The sequence below is a fragment of the Trichoplusia ni genome, chromosome 3 (assembly GCF_003590095.1).
Source record: "Trichoplusia ni isolate ovarian cell line Hi5 chromosome 3, tn1, whole genome shotgun sequence".
NCBI classification, from domain to species: domain Eukaryota; kingdom Metazoa; phylum Arthropoda; class Insecta; order Lepidoptera; family Noctuidae; genus Trichoplusia; species Trichoplusia ni.
The window spans coordinates 20,232,589-20,254,698 of record NC_039480.1 but is presented as its reverse complement, the minus strand read 5'-3'; the positions used below and the strand labels follow the sequence as shown (position 1 = coordinate 20,254,698).

Sequence of the window (22,110 nt, the reverse complement as noted above, 5' to 3'; positions counted from 1 at the left end):
TAAAAGCATTTTTCTACACAATAATTGGAAATTCAGTACGGGATGGTACACTCAAGGTCAATACAACTAACTTCCAATTATTGTATTGGCAAAATGCTTAAGAGAATAGGAATAATTTCAAATTTAATTCAATTGCCATTCATTCATCGGCCGTTGTAAAATAGCAGAATCGGGGCCCAGGACGACATTAGCAATTCATGTTACCAAAATACTAGTAAAATCTTCGTAAACGACAGTTAAAGGTGATATTTGTATCATCTAAAACATCGCTCTGACTTGCCTTCTTGTTTAGCTATTGTCTTAAGTTTCAATAGAGTCAGTCTCGCGAATCATACTTCACCGGTTTTTCACTACGATAGTTTTGTGTGGATATTCCAGTAAGTAGGTTCAATTTTTTGAATATTTTTCCATTAGGTAATATGAATATGATGAGTTAGTTTGGCTTTAGTGTTATTAATATTGTGTAGTGCCTAGAACTGAAGAGTTTGTTTGGTTGAACACACTAATTATACCTTACTTATGTGTTAATAACCACACGAATAAAGTCGTACGCAACACCTAGTTGTAATTATCAAGGATCGTAAAAGCCGTTAGAAATGGGGACGAGCAGCTTTTTAAAAACAGGACTTAAAATATCTCATTCTTGCACGTTAAAGACTCTAGGGTTATGTTAATTTTTTTTTTTAAGATAAGTCGGTACTCAAATTTAACTTAAACCTGAATTGATATAAATCCAAAAAATACCGAAAAAAAAATATCTAAAGCCATGTCCATAATAGTCTAGCATGACAATAGGCCTGCACAAGGCGGTCACCTGCACAGGCTGCTGACTGCTCACAACTCTTTGCCAGTTAACAGGTAGGGAGGGGACAATAATCTGGCTGTTAGGTTCCGTAGCAAATAGAAAAACCTTTTTTCTTACACTTCCTACATGGGTTTGGTGAAACCGATGCCAAAATGGTGATGATCTGCGCAAGATGGCTGGCAGGAGCTGGATGCGAGCAGCCGAAGATAGATCTCAATGGCGTGTGATTGGGGAGGGCAATGTCCAGTGGACGAATTTGGGCTGATGATGATGATGATGCCCTGTAAAAGATGTAAAAGCTTAAACAGATTTAGATGTACCTATGAGATATTAGAAGGATTATCATCACCGCGAGTGATACACGCAAATTTTTTTTTTTTTATTTTGCAAAAATTGATGACACTGTTTTCTATTTTATTCGAGATTAGAATTATTTACTGGTTATAAGGATTTATTTTACACAAAATAGTGACGAAAATAACAAAAAAGAATTCCTGACAAAAGCTTACTAAACTCTACAATAACTACCCTTAACAAAACAGCAAAATACTGAAAAAAAAAACCTTGAAAAAATAATCTTCAAGGCCTTTTAAAATATTAATCACAATATTTTGATAGCCGACAGTTGATTCCAACACCTGCCATCTCTAATCTATGCCCATTGTCTCTGGTCGACGAGCTGTCATTGAGATGCTCGCGTTTAGTTGCGCGCATAATAATTTATTATCTGTTAAGGGCGGGAAAACGACGCAAGATGGCGGCTGTTTTTCGGGGTTGTATTGAAAATATTGATTATGCGAAAAATGCTGGTTAGGTGTTTATGTAAAGTAAATTTATGGTAGTAAAGGAATTTCTTGGGTTTATGAGATATTTGTTTTCTTAAAAATGTCTTCTTATTAAGAATATAGGAGCAATCTTTTTTTAGCTTTATTCGATAGATGCACAAGTATATATACCTATCTGTCAACATGTTAAACGAATACGGCTTAAGATCTCAACCGCTTGTGATACAATTAGAAAAGGACAGTCTCAATATTTTATAATAAAGTACTTACCTACGTGCGTACGTTTGATACCTAAAGGATGCAACTATTTACGCACACGTATTTAAGGGGATAGCCCGACTAGTTTCGGACCCAACCGGAGTCCTTAATCATGACAAGATAGATACGCGTGAATAAACCTTTGCATAATTTAATTAAGTTTATTATTAGCCACTATGATCGACATTCACGCAAGCAGAACCCATACAAAAGCTGTTCTAAAAAAATCGGAAGCTAACGTTACATGTACAGAAAAAAACCAGCATTTGAAATGAAAAAACAACGCTTTCACAGCCTTTTAACTCGACAAAAATCCAAAAAATAACGTCATCTCGTCGCCTCTCTCCCAAAACTAGTAAAACTCACACAACATTAATTAAAACGCATCCGATACGAGAACAAATAAACAAAAACGTTAATTACTTTATAGAAATCTCTCGAAAACAAATGGCTATCACTTTTAAATCATACGGTATCTATTTTAATCGGAACCATCGGGTTTAAGGAGCGTTTCCGTGCGTGCGACCGAACAAGCGGATTTAAACAGTATCTAAGGAAACTGGTTTGGCTCAATTTAGATTGTTTTGAATAATGTGCGAGTATTCTAAGACAGTTTTGATAAAAATCGGTCAAGCCGTAAAAAGTTGTGAGATCTGAAAGATTTTACTCATCATCGGCCTAGCCTTTTCCCAACTATGTTGGGGTCGGCTACCAGTCCAACCGGCTTCAGCTGATTACCAGTGTTTTACAAGGAGCGACTGCCTATCTGACCTCCTCAACCCAGTTACCTGGGCAACAAAACACCCCTTGGTTAGACTGGCTGTCAGACTTTAATAACAGCCGGGACCCACAATTGAACGTGCCTTCCGAAACACGGAGGAATTCGCTACAAAGATGGTCACCCATCTACAGACCAACCGTGTCAAACATAGCTTAACCTGCGATCGAATCACGTATACGGTTATAGCACAGCCACGAGCTCCTCTGAAAGATTTCACTATGTTTTTTAATTATATGCATGGTTAACCCAATTTTTTCATACAAAGCTTTTTTAACATAGGTAAATTACAAAGGTCATTAGGAATTTAAGGGTTATACGACGTTAAGTCTTATAAATATGGTAAATACACGCGATCTGTTAGACATCAAACGTTCGTTTTCCACGGAAACGCACCTTAACTCTTAAACAGTAAAAACTATTTCGACACACGGTCCGCTACAGGGCTTTATCAATGAAACCACAGATTAAAAACATTGTTATTAATTAAAAGTAAAAAAATAAAGCTTATTTCCATTAGTAAGATACGTGTCAATGCGACGATGTTAGGCCGGTTATAAACTTACGATTGAAAAAGAAACGTTAACTTTTTGGTGTACCTTTTTAATTAGTAGTTATTTTTTGTTATGGTCTGTAATTCTATCAATGTATATTGTAGGTATGTATGAGGATACAATACCTGTACCATGACGCTATGATTAATAGGAGCAGAACAGTAATGTAATATTAAGCATTTATGAGATCCACGAATGCTTATCCTGAATCTGGGTGTCTGTGTATATGTGACTAGCTGTTGCCCGCGACTTCGTCCACGTGGTTAGAATTTTCCCCGATTTTTCCACATTTTCCATTGTATCTTCGCTCCTATCAGTCGCAGCGTGATGTTATATAGCCTATAGCCTTCCTCGATTAATGGTCTATTCAACAAAAAGATTAGCGCGTTCAAACAAACAAACAAACTCTTCAGCTTTATATATTAGTATAGATATTAGTATAGATAGGTATGTATAAGATTGCAATACCTATACCTAAGAGTAAAGTAATATTAAGCATTTGTGTGATCCACGAATGCTTGTTCTGAGTCTGGGTGTCTTTGTGCATGTGACTTGAAAGTTTGTGAAACGCGCGACACAAGGATTGAAGTCCTTGATATGGGAGTTGTTTTTTTTATTTTTTACGAAAGTAAGGGAGCAGTTAAATCTATTTATCTGTTCTAGAAAGTATTTTTGAAGTTTCTAGTTAGTATATGATAAAAATATAAATTTATAAACCTCCGACCAAAATTAGAAACATGAAGAGAACTAGTCAAAACAAATTCAATGAGCCCAAACTCGATGGGTTTACTAAAAGGTAGACCAGGGTTACGTCTCCTACCTTCGAGCCCTAACAGCAGACCAGCTCAGTGGTTCCAGAAGACATTAGTAACAATATCAGATCCTACATATGCTTGCAAGTAAACTGAGCGTGTAACATTCCTATCACACCTAACAAACGACCTGATAACCTTGAAGACCTGAACCGATTTCCTCCAAACATAGCCAAGAACACTCTCGACTGATATACCTTTCAAACTAAAAAAAACGCATTATACTCAGATCATCCTTTCGGCAGCTACGATGCAACAGACAGACACATACACACACACGTCAAACTTATAACACCCCGGGATTAAAACAAAGTGTGACGTCAGCTGAAATGGTATTGTACCAATAGTCAATTGAAGTATGAAATCTATCGCAGCTAAAGTTAATCCGAAGTTATTGTCAGTGGCCTATTTAGTCACTTCAAAGTTAAACATTCGATATCCAATACTAGTTGAGGCCCCGGTTTCACTCGCATTCACAAAATACCTCAGTATGAAGCAGTGGTTACTGAGATTTGTATGGTCAAATAAACTGACACTTAAAAACAATAGTTGTAATCCGCCTGCTAAAAATCAAAAATCATCCCACGGGAACATAAAATCGGGATAAAAACTACTATCCTATGCGATAATCTTGGTTATACTACACTACCTGTGTACGTAAAAGAGCAAGCAGGGGAGCTCGTGGCTAAGCTATAACCGCAAAAGTGAATCGATCACAGGTTAAGCTATGCTTGACGCGGTTGGTCCGTAGATGGGTGACCATCCTTGTCATAACGAGTTCCTCCGTGTTTCGGAAGGCACGTTAAATTGTGGGTCCCGGCTGTTATTCCTACATCTTGGACAGTCGTAACAAGGTAGTCAGAAGCTGAAAAGTCTGACAACTAGTCTAACCAAGGAGTGTTGCTCATGTAACTGGGTTGAGAAGGTCAGATAGGCAGTCGCTCCTTGTAAAACACTGGTACTTAGTTGAAATCGGTTCGACTGGTAGCCGCCCCAACATAGTTGGGAAAAGGCTAGGCCGATGATATAAAAGAGCAAGAACAACCATCCACGGTTTTTCACCGTTGTAATTGATTAAAATAAATAAATCCATATTTACAAACTTTCGCGTTTATAATATTAGTAGGATAGAGTCATTAAAAAATATTTCCTTATCGATGTGTAACCAGCCTAACACATCTTTTAATCCAATCGTACAGACCATAGAGTCATTACCGGAAGATTTTCAACTCCCACACTTGACAGTAGAAAGCAATTGCGAAAGCAATGATCGTGCATTATTCAGCCTATTCATAATTCGCGGTAACACCCACAGATAATACTGTATATTTTTTACTTCTATAACATTTGACTCATATCTTAATAGTATGTTTTGATAACGGGAGTATATTGTAGCCTTATAACAATACGATAAAATATGGGCTACGATAGTATCTCACCGTGGTCTCTCTTAGCATTGGCAATTAGAACAAGACTTGTGAAAACCCCGGATTTCAAAGCCCAGAACTAGGACACCATCATCGGCCTAGCCTTTTCCCAACTATGTTGGCGTCGGCTTCCAGTCTAACCGGATTCAACTAAGTACCAGTGTTTTTCAAGGAGAGACTGCCTATCTGACATCCTCAACCCAGTTATCTGGGCAACACGATACCTCTTGGTTAGACTGGTTGTCAGACTTTCGAGCTTCTGACTACCTGTAACGACTGTCAAAGATGTAGGAATAACAGCCGGGACCTACAATTTAACGTGCCGACGACGGGGGCATGTCAAGGTTTTTTTAAACATGCTAGTCGGTAAGATTGCTTAAGTTGTGAAAATGAAACATCACGCTAATTCGATATCTGTTATTAGGTTTTATCAAAATAAGAAGTAACAAAGTACCATTACAAATTGCAGTTTTTCTTAGTTTCATTGATATCTACCTAATAAGAAACTTCAATTTGGTTGAAAAGATTATTTGGCCCTCAGCAATTAATTTACTGATTGATTTACCAGCTCTACCCATGTTCAAAACCTTTCGTTAATCACAAATGATGTATGAAATGACATGTCTCCAATTGTGCCGCTGCCCATACAAGGGCTAATTAAAAAGTAAAACTGTCCCAGGAAACGTCACTTCTTATATTCCGAATTTGAAAAGATTGACAGGTTGTCGTGAGCTGCGGGCGGCCATGATGGACGATGGATGTTTGGAAGACGAAAATTAATGTTAATTTTGGATTTAGCGTTTATTTTTGATATAATGTTATTGAAAACCTGTCTAATTAGGTATTTAATATGAGACCCAACTTCTATTCAGTATTCAAAGATAAAAATAATACATTTGAATACAAAAACTAAATTAAGACTATTTTATTACACAAAAGTTAAATATATTTGTATTTATGTCCAAACATAATTTAAATATGCATCATTCTCGTAGGTACTTAATTCGACATCTAAATTTATCCAAATTATAGAAAATACCATATAAGTAAGCAGAGAAAATGAGGTTTTAATATAGCAGCTAAGCAGATATATAAATACCTTTTCTCTTTCTTAATTCTGTGTTATTTTGTTTCGGTACTCGAATATCAGAGTATAAAAACTTTTTCTGCATAAAAAAAATAAGGAGCACTTCCTCTTTTATTTTGGACCCTTTTTTTAATCTGTGCTCGTTTGCTTCGGTCGACGAATACAAGCTTTCATAATCCTGCTTTTGATTTAAGTTCCAACATCAGTCATCAGTCTTAATATTAAGAGCAAACTGCACGATGAACCGTGATTCATGATTCAAATAAGCCAACATCCCAATGTTAATTAGATAATAATTAAAAAACCAACGTTAGCTGCTCCAGTAAACTGATACGGTCTTTACAATGCATTTTAAAATACACACACATCTATACTATGCTCTATATTTACTAATATATAAACCTGAAGAGTTTGTTTGTTTGAACGCGCGAACCTCAGGAGCTATTGGTTCAAATTCAAAAAATATTTTTGTGTTGAATAGACCATTCATCGAGGAAAGTTTTAGGCTACCATCACGCTGCGACTAATACTAGCGAAGATACAATGGAAAATGTGGAAAAAAACAGGGAAAATTATTCATCTTCGAGGGCTTCTGTTCAAAAATTCCTAACTTATATCTCCTTACCACGCGGACGAAGTCGCGGGCACATTGCACATTCTCTACTAGATAAACCGAATTCGTTTGATCCCACAAAAATGTCACCAAGATTTTTATTTAAAGTCGGCATTTGAAAATTTTTGTTCTTAAAACAATAATATTATTGTCACTTCATACGATAAAATACAACAATTTCCTGATAAAAAAGAACACGCGCATCTCATAAAATGCCGGACAATTAAAGTCATACAAAAAATCACACACTTTTCCACTAGAAGAACGTTTGAAAGTATGAGTAATTTGTATGGACATGCGCGCACGCAACGATTAAGGATGCCACTATATAGAAAAGAACACAAGGTTTAATATGGCCGCCTGTATATGACATGATGCCAGGAAAGACAGAGAAAGCATCATCATCCTAGCCTTTACCGAACTATGTTGGGGTTGGCTTCCAGTCTAACCGGATTCAGCTAAGTACCAGTGTTGTACAAGGAGCGACTACCTGTCTGACCTCCTCAACCCTTTTACCTGGGCAACACGATACATCTCAGTCAAACTGGTTGTCGGAGTTTCTAGCTTCTGACTACCCGTAACGATTAGCAAAGATGTGTACAGCCGAGACCCACAATTTATAGTGCCTTGCGAAACATATTGATGGTTTGGTATTGCAACCTCGGTAAATTGTTTTGAATCTTAACATAGACTCCGCACCGCACTTGTGTAATCTACGAACGCTTGTTCTCAGTCTGGGTGTCTTTGTGCATGTGAATTGTATGTTTGTAAAACCCTCGCGACACCAGGATTACATACCAAACTGCGGAAGTCACTAAAAAAAAAAGATACACAATCTACCTTTCCAAAAATTCACTAGCACTGGTACTTCTGCAATCCCCCTTCATTATGAGCCACTAAGCGATCCAGCAGATGGTCGCGTGCGCTTTTCAATTATCACTCGCTCACGTGCCGACGTTTGAACTCTAAACTTTTAAGGAGCCCAATATACTTCACAACGATTTCTTAAGATTGTCAATTGTCACAATTTGTGCCAGACTGGTTTTGTCGTCACTAGGGAGGTTATATTATGGCTTGGTGTGTTGTAAATGTTGATCGATGTTTGCGAAGTCTGTACTGAATATTAACAGAGCAACGTGTAAAAAAAAATATATGGTCAAGCTTAGTTCTAATTTGGAGATATTATTGGCTTGTACTGATAACTTTTAAAGAATCAACTTCATTAAAAAAGGGTTTTAGAATTGTGTCAGCAAAGTATTATTTTACATTTCTGTGGCTATTTTTGCCATGATGAGCTTGTGAAACAGCTGTTTAAGTAGGTCCACTTTTCGAAAATGACATCTCAGTTAATAAAAGAAAAACTGGGAGCGCTGTAGCTGTAGAAAATAATTGAAATAAAAGAAAATTATCACTTCTTTTTTACATGCGGCAGAATGGACATTACCTTTGCTTGGAAAACCAGCCAGCAGAGACAAACGAAAGATAGTAGACATAGTATTTTAGTGTAAATAAAATAAACAATGCTCTGAATTAGTATAAAATCGTTTCAAAACAGAGACCAAAACAAAGTTCTAAGCTTGCAAACATCGCCAACGAGATTAGAAGCTCTCCGCACGCCGCCATGTTGTGCTAACGTCAAACTTCCAAAATGGATTCCACTTTCCCGCGCTCCGCTGGGATTTTACTGTTGTCTCTGGTTTTGGCGATCTGTTTAATTGTTTTGAATTATTATGATACGTCTTTAAGTAGGCTGGGTTGGTTATGACAACGATTGAGATAAAAAAAAAACTTTTCTAATATTGGAAACTGGAATCCTACACCCGCAGTATTCAAGTATGGTGTTAAATACTTCTTTTTTGGTAAAATTCTTTCAATGTTAGATAGACCATCTACTAAGGAAGGCTACAGGATATATACCATTACACTATCATGGTAGGAGCAGAGCAGTAATGAAGTACGTTACAAGAACGGGGAGGAGAAGCCACTATTAATATCTAAAACTAATAATCCGATAAAAAAACTTAAGTACTTATTTAGCATGGGGACCTGAGAAAATGTTGATGCCAATATAATTGTATCGCTAGAGTAAGTAAATATCTTTTTTATGAGCAAATACCAAGTTTCTATCTTATTGATAAGAAAAAAATAACAAGACGAAAACAAAAAGTTCTGATTTACCTTTCAAGTTTTAACCCAAACATATGTACACTACATTGTACGATAAACGAAACTAGTAAGAAAATGCAATAGTATATTATTTTAAAATCGATCGTGAAAAAACTAAACAACAAATTATAAACAAATTCCAATGACCTACTGAATCTAAAAATACGCGTACATTCATGAAATAACAAAAAATCTGACAAACGGTATTACGGATAACCGCGCATTCCATTGCTTGTAATGGTGGTACTTTTCAATTGAACTTACTAAGTAACTGCGCAATGTATAAAGAACTGCGAAATGTCCGTTTACAATGACATCTGGTAGTACAAGTAACATTCGGATGGCGGCAAAAAGTTTAGGAAAAAAAGTTTGAGAGAGCTTTGAACTTTTTGGTGGTAGCTAAAATGTTGCTGTGCGCATTTAATAGAGACAATTGATAAATAAATAGTTGATAAATATAGTGGTTATAGGGCTTTAATTCCGGTCCTAAAAACTAAGTAAATTTATTGTTTTACTAGCTGTTGCCCGCGACTTCGTCCCCGTGGGTAGAAGTTATGATTTATACCGGCCCTGTTTTTTTCACATTTTCCATTCTATCTTCGCTCCTATTCGTCGCAGCGTGATGGTTTATAGCCAAAAAAGATACAAAAAGAATTTTTCAATTCGGACCAGTAGTTTCTGAGATTAGCGCGTTCAAACAAACAAACAAACTTTTCAGCTTTATATATTAGTATAGAGTATAGATATAGACTGTTTCTTGCCGTTTCTTCACAGTAGGAAATTAGGAATTACATTTTGGAACCGTGCACCTTGGCAAAGGCCTCTCCCATTTCATTAATTTTAATTCAGTCGTTTTCAATATACAAACACAGATTAACTCCATTATGTTATTTTTTAATACGCGTTTCCTTATAATTTACCTAACATTCACCGTTAATCTAAATAAGTACCTGTATAAGAAAGGATAACTGACTGACTGACATATCAACCGTAAACCCAAACTACAGGCTTAGGTCTGTGAAAATTCCATGCAGGTCCCTTTTAGACATTAAGTGAGAACCAAGAAAGGGTTTTGGAAAGTCATCCCTTAAGGTGTTCAAAACGGGGATGAAAGTTTACTACGAGAAACCGTTATTTTTGAAGATACGAAATTAAATATAGATAATCCACAACTTGCACACAACGCCACCTAGTCTCAAATTAAGCAAAGCTTGATGCTAGACAATTTATTTACAAGTATGCTACGAAAATTGCTATTACGTGAGCGAAGCTGCGGGCAAACCGCTAGTGACTTATAACATTCATCTTCCAGCGCCATTTTATCACCACAAAACAACGGGACGCCTATACAAAAGTTTTTGCTCGAAACATGAATCATTCGGTCAATAAAGTATAAAAAACATAATTGTTCCGATACGGTGTCTATGCTGAACTAATTCATAGACAACTGAGGTCTGTAGTGAAAAAAAAAGTAGGACGAACAACATTAATTTTGCGTTAGTCATAGATTTTAAATTAAATTATGTTCTTGTATTGTTATTTTTTTAGAATGTCTATTTTCAATCGCATTCAAAAAGGTGTTGATTATTTTTTCAGTTAACGCAAAAAAAGCTGAGATTTATTACATTTATAATTGTAAATTGTAATGTCATCGGGTTTGAAGCTACCCTAAAAATTGCAGGCTGCTAGCTTATCGGGAAGATCCTCAAAATAGAGTTGCAAAAATCCAACCGGTACCACTAACATACAAACAAGCAAACAGGAAAGTGAGTTTATAAAAACGTGGGTAAATCAATATTATTAAATGATGTAACGGTTTACTCACGCGTATTTATCGGGGTAGCCCGACTAGTTTCGGACCCAACCGGAGTCCTTAACGCGGCGGGATCGCGAGTTCGACTCGCGATCCCGCCGCGTCTGCTCATGAGCGCGTGAGTAAACCGTTACATCATTTAATAATGAATCAGTCTCACGATAGTTATTATAAAAATCAATATTGTATACTTATTACTTTTATAACATAATATAATGTCCTGCAACAAAAATACTTTTAGTTATACTAGCTTTGAATTTCATACAATAAGATTGAAAACAGTTTTCAATCATACAAAATACTTGTGTACCGGCCACTGGCTACCGTTATACACTTATTTCATACCCCGCGGCTATGCCACGGCCAATGCCAAGCGATTATCATAGACAAGACACCGGAAGGTTTCGTAACAAACCTCTTTAGTTAAAATTATCTATGGTCGGCTTGGAGACGATAGTAATTTCTTACTTTAACTTGACGGTAATTGACCAGAGTTAAGTTCGCTTTGTGACTATTTTACTCAACTGCGTTAATTTTGAGATTTTGCATTTTTTAATTGATACTCTAAGAAATTTACTAGCTGTTGCCCGCGACTTCGTCCGCGTGGTTAGAATTTTTTTAACGGAAGCGCTCGAAGATGAATAATTTTCCATGTTTTTTTTTCACATTTTCCATTGTATCTTCGCTCCTATTAGTCGCAGCGTGATGGTAGCCTAAAACTTTCCTGGATGAATTGTCTATTCAACACGAAAATATTTTATCAATTTGAACCAATAGTTCCTGAGATTAGCGCGTTCAAACAAACAAACAAACTATTCAGGTTTATATATTAGTATAGAGTATAGATTGACTATTTAACTCAACTGCGCTAATATTTTTAGTTAATAATTTTGCATTTTTTAATTAATAATATAATCTACGAAATATAAGCTTTGTCTGAGGTAGTTTGTTGCATAAACATTCAAATCGCAAAGACACCTAGACTTAAAAAATGCTTTTGTGAACCACACATAATGATTTTTATAGTAACTATCGTGAGACTGATTAATTTTTAAACGATGCAACGGTTTACTCACGCATATTTATCGGGAGTGCCCAACTAGTTTCGGACCCAACCGGAGTCCTTAATCATGAGCTGATATATCACATATGATTGCCCTAGGCCTTGCCACCCTTCGCCTGCCCAGTGGCGATTTAGGTTTCGTAGCTTTCGGTGCAGCCGATATGAAAATGCTGTTATGACTTATGCAAAGATACTTAAAGGTTATTGCCTAACAATGGCGAACTTCGGCAAAAAAATTTTCGGCAAACTAATTTTGAAAGATTGATAATCCTCCCTTGATAGATTATGTTACAACGTATAATTTAGACGGATGGCGTTCCTACATGTTTTAAGAATTTGTTTATTTTATGGACATTAATTATGTACCTATAATATCTGAGTTTCTCAAGATAGTCAGTGTCTTTTTGTCTCTATGGACTGCACGCCACTGTGCCTAAATATAAATAATGTCCCGGCTGTTATTCCTACATCTTTGTCAGTCGTTACAGGTAGTCAGAAGCTTGAAAAAAGTCTGACAACCAGGCTAACCAAGCGGTATCGTGTTGCCCAGGTAACTGGGTTGAGGAGGTCAGATAGGCAGTCGCTCTTTGTAAAACACTGGTACTTAGCTGAAACCGGTTAGGCTGGTAGCCGACCCCAACTTAGTTGGGAAAAGGCTAGGCCGATGATATAAGAACTTAGTTAAAATTATCTCTCAAAATCAACTCTGTCTCACGCATTCAAGTAAAAGCTTCCTCAAGCTGCCATCTTTAAAAAGCACCGATTCGATAAGTTACATTCCAAATTTCAAACGCGACTGACCGTTAAGAAAGCTATCACTCAAAAACGAACAAGTGTTTGAATTTTGAAATAAAATGAATTAATGATGTATCGATGCCGACAAAGATAGGCTGGTGAGAACTTGAATCGATTCTTATAAAGGCTGATTTAGACGAACCTTGTGCTATAGTGTGTGTAGCCGGTCAAGTGCGAAAACTCTCGCGAAATTGAGAAAAAAAATTGCACCTATCAAAATTTTGACCGTATCAAGTGATGCTTAACTTCCAATTAGATTTTTAATTATGTGTTGTTATAGAAGCAACTGAAATACGTCATCTGTGAATATTTCTTTTCGGCAAGTTATGTGACTTTGACTTTTGAGTTCAATAAATTGGATTGATTTGCCAACATTAGCTCTCAGAGAAATCTGATTTGTCTGTTGGCACTGGTGTCAGAAGCAATATCATTACCAACATGTACCACAACTCGCAAGAAATTTCTCCCCACAACTGGGAATTGAGCATTGATCATCACGCTAGCTCACTGCGAGCGATTTCAGATTCCAATATTTGGAATCCGGGTTTCCTCACGATGTTTTCTTTCGCCGTTTATCAATAAAATCTTAGAATAATAAAGAAAGTACATAAATATATCATAAAAAAATCACATTTTTACTTTGCCAGCGTTGGTACAGAACCTGCACCTTATGCATACAAATCCATGTATAGAACCACAAGGCCACAACGACTAGAATATTTCGCTCTCGTCTAAATATGCCTTAACAGAGGTTGTATTACCTTTGAAAGTACGATAGTTTGAACTGAGGAAGGGAGAAAGCGCGCTACAAAACATATAGCGCTTTCTTTTTCTTGCTTCTACAAATCCTTTTGTTTAGGAATGGAGGCCCTTTAATGGAGTGTTCTGTTAATTTTTTACCGATGTTTAAAAAGAGGATGTCATTAATTCAGCTTGTAATTGAATTTGTATTTTTTTTTACTAGTTGTGATACTCGGTTTCTGCTGTGTTTAATATTTTTATAAAATATAATGATGGATTTCGTCATGAAATTTTATTCCGAGTATTTTGTTGCATTTTTCTTGGTTTTCCACCATTATTAAGTCAACTATCTCTTTCTATATCTCGATCGAGCATCTCATAGATAGCTATCACAATATATATAGATATAGATATAGATTCAGAAGTTTAGGATTACATTATCAAACTTCGTGTACGGGACCCTAAAAAGGTTTTCAAGCAAAGACATCCGGCAAATAACAATACATTTAGCAAAATCCAAACGTGTAAGCTAAAGCCACGTTTAATCCACATTCCATAAAACCAATGAACCGATTTCGATGCAACATAAACATTTGCTTACTATTGTTTAAGAGTTAATAGCTATTACTTCACGGCTGTTTCATATTGAGCAGAAAACTAGTAATTGTTCGTAAAACATTTCCTCATCCATGTTAGTAAGAGAAATACAGGAAAACATTATGATTATAGTGTAATGGGTTGTACCTTGCCCTGGGGAAAATAGTAGCACCTTTGACCAGAAATCTGGGCTGTCCAGATTTTTTTAATGTCAGATATATATTGATGTATTTAAGTGACGTTGAGAATCAGAGCGCGTTTAAAGATCTTTTTTTTTAACAGTTAACAGTAGGCTTAATGTTTTAATTGTAAAAACACAGTAAGAAAAAAAGCAAGGGGTAGACTGTAAGGCGTGAAAATTGTTTTACACTCGCGCCTCAAAGAGATGCCAGCAAGCGGTAGTGAGAAAGAGGAAATACGTAAAGAGAGATGAGAACTCTTAAACAACGAAAACCTTGAAGTCATATCTAACTATAATTGTAAAACATACGCTAAGCAATACCACAGGGCAAACTTGTAAGTGTCACCTAGACCAGTTGACCTACCACAGGTTAAGATGAAACAGTAGCATTAGTGGAAGCGAGACACCATTCTACCGTACAGTCTTCCATCTCGCTCCCACAACGTCTAAAATCAAACTTTAAGTAAATGTTGGTCGTCTAGTGCACAAACAAGCTCTTATTAGGTGTCGACAGATAATTGACACTTTATCATGCGGTCGTGCGCACGCAACAACGGAATGCCGCCATAGCCGGCGCACGCGCAGCTCTCGAGACAGTCTTCGACTGAAAGCGGAAAGGTCTGAATCTCAGTAGTCAAATAGTTGCAGAGTTTACCTATATACGTACATAATATATAAATTACACCCAGACACAGATCAAATGATCGTGCTCATCATACAAACATTTGTCATGGTTGGGAATCGAACTGTCGAACAAAATCGAACTGCTATACCCGAGGTCGTGGCTCCGGTATAGCAGTCAGGGTCACTAACCACTAGACCAACAGGCCAGTCTTATAAGTTAAGTTTTTTAATTCGAAGTGCTATAATAATTATTTTTACTCCTTGCAGTCGTTTCCTTTACAATTCCTCGCTCATTACTCTCTACCAGTGGGACTTGACCTCTGCCAAGCGGCGTGTGTTTAGCAATTACTGGCAAATTGGCAACTTAGTTGTGATTCGTTACTACAAATGTTGTAAATAACTGGTATTTAGATAAAGATGAATTTATGTAGATAAGTTGAGCTATTTTAGACTGTGAACTAATTTGTAAGTTGCTTTTTAATCGGAGGCAAAAATGCACGTTTTATATTGGGACCCCGCTGTTATTTTTACATCTTTGACAGTCGTTACCGTAGTCAGAACCTTGAAAAGTCTGAAAACCAGTCTGACTTATGGGTATCGCGTTGCCCAGGTAACTAACTGGGTTGAGGAGGTCAGATAGGCAGTCGCTCTTTGTTAACTCTAGTACTTAGCTGAATCTAGTTAGACTGGAAGCCAATCAACATAGTTGGGTAAAGGCTAGTTTGATGAGAAACAATAAATAGTCTTCTTATGATTCTTCATGTCTTTTCTGCGGAAAAGATAGGTCCTTGAAAATCATGTACGCCTTTAAAAAGAACCTGGTTTATTCTCATGAAGTTATCTCGTAAATAAAACCAAATAAAATAGACTTCCAATACCTATGATTTAATTTAATAAATATTCGGAGACTTTTCTTAACTTATTATTTTAAACTACCACGTTTTCTCTACGCATTCTAGCTCAGCGTTAAGTACTAGGCTAGCAGAACTGTGGGAGGTTGTCGCGTGCTGCGATTCTGTAGCGACGATAACTAAAAGATGAATTTAGTAGAAGCACTTCTGTAGGACTTGTTTTGGCACAGATCGGGCATTCCTATCAAAACATTCTACGCGTATTTGATTGAACATGAGCATTAATTGTAATGTAACTTTCATATGAGTGCTCGGCGTTAAGTTAAAATGTATGTATAACATTTTGTTGTTCGTACAAATAGATTAAAAAAGAGAATAAAACTCGCCAAATTTATGACCGTAAGTTAACTTCAGTTTTAATTTATTATTTTGATATTGGTAGAAGTACATCACCGGCAGAAATTCTTAAGTGAAAACTCAATTCTCTAGCTATGTCAGTTCATAAAATACAGCCAAACGAACGGACAGATAGAGGCTCTTTAATTACCGAACTCTAATTATATTGTTTTTAACAACAAAAGCATGCAGTTTATCACTTGAAGTCGGTGAACTCAGCTATATTTTACGAAATTAATGAAGTTTTTATGAGACCACGAAAACTTTTTCATGTGAAATGTAAAATAAAATACTGTCCAAAGATATGATGTGGCAAAGAAAAAAAATGAAGACGAATTGAGAACCTCCTGCTTTTCCAAGTCTTTGGAAAAGACAACCATTTGATTCCTTCATAAAACCGAGTTTAAAAATTAAACTCTGACTAATGAGAGCGGGTTAAGAGTACCAGGCGCGCATAGAACGAAAGCGATATACTTAGAACATTCCGAGCGGTGGGTGGCGCCCGGCGGCGCAACGCGGCTTTCGACAAGATGAAATATAAACACTTGTTAGTTTGTCATTATTGAATCTACTTCTTCTTCTAATTTCTTATATATAAAAATGAATTGCTGTTCGTTAGTTTTGCTAAAACTCGAGAACAGTTGAACCGTTTATTTTTAGTCTTGAAAGTAAGGGAAGGTTTAAACGGTGAGAAAATATGGAAAAAATTGTGTTAACTGTAAAATAACCACGAGATCGGGTACTAGACAACAACTAGTTAGAAATATTATAATGTAAATGGGATATACGTGGCAATGCTGCCAGCCTTTTGGGCACACTCCCAGCCGGCAGCGACGCCGATGAATTTTTTGATGCTTTCTTTAATTTAATAATTTTTTGTTTTTTAACTTGTAAATATTTAACTCTGTAAAATTGTAAATAAATACTGATAAAATGGGATATTCATATTTTTCTTATAATTCATTCTTCTTAGGTTGGGATCTAGTTTTAGCATTCGCCTAGCACCACCATTCAACAAAGTACGTTTTCTGGTTAAAAGATTTCGTTAAAAAAATCGCCTAATATATTCCAATTGTACCAGGAGATCATAAAATGAAGGCAGCAAAAAATTGTGTTTTTAGAAAAGGAAAACGGGAGATATTTATTTTAATTTTGTATGATTATGTTTTCCAAGATTTGTATAATATAGTCTGTCCCAATACTACCAGGAGTGCATACAATGCAAGGGCTAGCCACTTAATTCGACTATTTAAACTGCTTAAATAACAACCGATCGCGATAAGGAAATAATCATTCTACCCAATCGTATTTAGTTTGCCGTGAACTTAATCCATACTAAAAAGTACCAGGGCAGCATAGCCCCGAAGTGTACTAAGAACATTAGACGCGGCCGGCCACAATCCGTCTGCGGCCCGGACAAGCAATAAAGATTAACTCCCGCTCGGGAAAATAGATGGCGCTAGTCTAAGTATACCTACAAGGAGGTTTCAGTTCATTTTTTGTTTTTTTTTTTACGATGAGCGTTTCTTCAGTTTTGTTTTGATTTGTTAGTTAATTTATCTTTTCTAGTCTTTTAAATAAGTATTAATTTATCTCATGTAGTCTTTAAAAAAAACTGTTTTTATATGATCGAAAGTCTGATTTGATGAAAAGTTGGTTTTGATTTTAAGATACCTATGGAGAGTAATTGTTTTAATTTAAGCAAAACTTGTCTGTAGCTTTAGTAGAGACTAGCTGTTGCCCGCGACTTCGTCCCCGTGGGTAGAAGATATAAGTTATGATTTACACATGCCCTGTTTTTTTTTCACATTTTCCATTGTATCTTTGCTCCTATTAGTCGCAGCGTGATGGTTTATAGAATAAAGCCTTCCTCGATGAATGGTCTATTCAACAGAAAAATAATTTTTCAATTTAGACCAGTAGTTCCTGAGATTAGCGCGTTCAAACAAACAAACTCTTCAGCTTTATATATTAGTATAGGTTTTAAGAAAAAGACAATTTCATTCACAGATAATGTACAAAAAACACGAATTTGATAAACCTTTTTTTACCTACTCCGCTTCTAAACAGTTTCAGTAGACATCACAAAAATCTTATTAAATAAACAAAACTAAGTGAATAACATCAGAAACTATCAGATTGAGATAACATTACAACAAGTTACGTCCCCTAGTACAGTCGATGCCAGCCGCGGTTCATTTAACGCATTCGCTGCGCTGCGCTCGCGGTCTAATGTTATGACTTATTTGTAAGTACAGTCAACGATAGAAGTGGTTTGAGGGGTAGAGGGATTTCGTTTTTGTAGAAATGTAATTTAACTTCAATTATGAGGTTCTAGTGTTCATTTTATTTAGTTTAGTGAGTAACGTTTATGTTTAGGTAAAAAAAGTCGTAATTCAAAAAATTAAATACATTTACAAATTAAAGAATACAATTAGAAAGTAAGCAATACTTACTTTCTAATTGTATTTATAATGCTTTTTATATTAAAGAATATGTATAGAGATAATCATCAATTAGGTATTAATAGTAAAACTGATGACAAAAAAAACCATTTAGCTATACAATCTAAAAAAAACCAATCAAGTTACTGCCTAGGTACGATAAATTTATCAAACCTACAAACAAAATTGGCTCTTATCCACTTAAACCTCATTGCACTCGCCTGTACCTCTCAAACACCCACCGATCCCCAGAGACGTGCGCTTGTCAACGCGACTGTACCCGCTAATTTATACTCGCCGTATAATTCGCACATAACTTTGACGTACCGACCATTATCGACAACTGACATTCGACCCATCGACATATACTAGTAGACATGCCTTAAAGATGAGAATTAAAAAGTCTGACAACCAGTCTAACCGAGGGGTATCGTGTTGCCCAGGTAACTGGGTTAAGGAGGTCAGATAGGCAGTCGCTCCTTGTCAAACACTGGTACTTAGCTGGATCCTGTTAGACTGGAAGCCGACCCCGACATAGTTTGGAAAAGGCTAGGATGATGATGATGCCTTGCTTGTCATGAAAACTGAGCTCATCCATGAGGTAAGTGATAGCGCTAGACCGAAAGCATAAGCCATCTCCCTCACTCTTTTTTTCAAAAAATTACTGCAGATTATTGAGATTATACTCGTAGCGTTGGTCCGGCATGTCCATTAGTATATGTCGATGATTCTACCGACGACGCCCCTAAAACAAGACATGTAGTTATAAGAAAGAGATAGCACTATACACGCCGTATAACGCAGTCCTGCTCGCACAGCTGTAGTCTATATGCGATGGTTTCAAAATGGCGACTGTCAATTGTCATTGACAATTGTCAATTGTCTATTATGGTTTTAAAAGTTAATTTTGTGGTGTCATTGTTAATGTAATTCCAGTTTCTAATAGTTCTGGTTGGATTTCATTTTGTCTGTATTTATATAACTAGGGAAGTTTAATGCAATCGGGATTAAGGGATATTTGTATGTTTATTTATTTAAATGCTTTTCTCTTGTGTTAAGTATGTATGTATGTTAACAAATTAAATTCGCAAATATGGTAATGGCTTTGCCACGAATATTCTTCATTATTATTTTTGATTACACGGATAGCCTAGTGGCTAGTAGTATAATAGGTTACCACGCCAAACACACTGTGCATTATACGCGGGTTCGATCCCCGCGTAGCACAAGCATTTCTGTGTGATAAAAGAATGCTTGTTCTGAGGCTCTTCAACCTGCGCATGTGACTTGAATGTTTGTTAAACTTCGCAACATGTAATTAAATAATAGTGCAATAGTCGTTTTAAATAATAATCTGAACCAAAAATATTATTAAAACTAGTGCAATGCTTTTAACATTTAAAATCGATTATTTTAGTAATAGCTAATATGTATAATATTTCATTAGTATGCAAGAGGTATAGTGTTGCCCAGGTAATTGGGTTAAGGAGGTCAGATAGGCAGTCGCTCCTTGTAAAACACTGGTACTCAGCTGAAGCCGGTTATACTGGAAGCCAACCCCGACATAGTTGGGAAAAGGCTAGGATGATGATGATGACGATTTCATTAGTATGCATCGTCGTATATTGCCTTGAACACGACGCTATCATCAGATAATCAGCAAAAATACAAACACACAAATACAGTCGCAATCAAAAGTGCTATCAGTTTACACTTCAAAGCGACTCCCAAGCGGCACTCAATTACGCCGATCGCTCACAAATTGATATTTATTGCACTTTGTGCGTCACTGTACTTAGAGGGTCAATCCGAAAGTAATCGCATTATAGTTTGCATTAGATGCATTTACGACATGTTTTATTAGGAATTTAATCTTTGATAAAAATAAAAATTAATATTGGTAGACGCATAAGTCATTAATGGATAATTTTATTACCCAGGTAATCGTGTAATTTTTTGTATGTTCCTTAAAGTCCACGCATAGCCGAGTGGTTGAGGTCACCACACCAAACACACTGTGCGCGACGTTTACCGTGTTCGATCCCCGCGTAGGTCAAGCGTTTGTGTGATCCACGAATGTTTGTTATGAGTTTGCGTGTCTTTGTGCATGTGAATTGTATGTTTATGAAACTCCCGCGACACAAGGATTGAATTCCTTAAAGCGGGAGTTTAAAAAAAATATATAAAGTGGAAAGATTTGATTGTTTGTTTACAAGAATAGGCTTCGAAGCTACTTTTGCGATTTGATAAATTATTTCACTATTAATGTTAACCGGGGATAATGTAGCTTACATTATCCCCGGTTAACATACTTAATACCAATTATACTTAAAATAAGCTAACAATTGACAGTTTAAAAGGCCGGAATACTTGAACCAGAATCCTCCTAGTAATCTGGAAGACAAATAGACAATGAACGGGGACTCGCAACCTAAATCTTTTTGCAAATACTGGAAAGACTATCTCGAGAAGGCAGTATGAATAGAACTCCATACTTAGATTGATAAAAATAATGGAATACCAGCAATGACCGACGACCTGGTGAAATCCGCTGGGTCGCGGTGGATGCAGGTGGCAATGAACCGGTCGCGCTGAAGAATATATGGAGAGGCCTATGTCCAGCAGTGGAATGCTGTAGGCTGAGATGATGATGATGATGACCAGCAATGGCTGATGAATTGCCATTCATTCATCAGCCATTGCCAGCAACAGCTGGACTGATTTTGCTAGTATTAGTTTAAATTCGTTGAAGACAAGGAAAGTAATACGCAGCCAGATTGCCGTAATTCCTATTTAATATTGTTTATTATAAGATACATAGATTAACAAATGTTAATGATACGGTTACACCAGTTACCTAGTTACCACCTGTTCTTGAATTAAGACTATATGTAAGAGCGGGATAACGCTATATACGGCGTAGAGTGTCATCTCTCTTCCACACTTACTTGGTTGGAGGTGTCGGGAATTGGTACGCAGTCTAATCATTCCGATAATGTATGTGAAAGTGGTACCAATCAAGAAATCGATCCATACCAATATTAACATTATAAATGTAAAAGTATCTCTGTATGACCGTCTGTCTTGCTTTTAAGCCAAAATTATTGCACCGATTGTAATGAAATTTGGTACACAGGTAGTCCAGAGCTTGAGAAAGGTCATAGGCTATTTTTTACCTAAAAAAAGGCGATTACATAGGGGGTCAAAGGTAATATGTCACTTTTGTTTTGGAATGGACTACGGTATTCACATTAAATATTGTTGATTGAAAAATAATTAAATATCGGAACGGCGGCTTTTGAGTGTTTGGTTTATTTAAT

The 22,110-nt window shown here is 36.4% G+C and overlaps 1 protein-coding gene across 3 annotated transcripts in view; it reads left to right on the top strand.

Annotated features, from left to right (window-relative positions):
* Positions 1–22,110, top strand: part of LOC113492354 — a 64,707-nt gene that overhangs the window by 21,880 nt on the left and 20,717 nt on the right. The window lies entirely within an intron of this gene.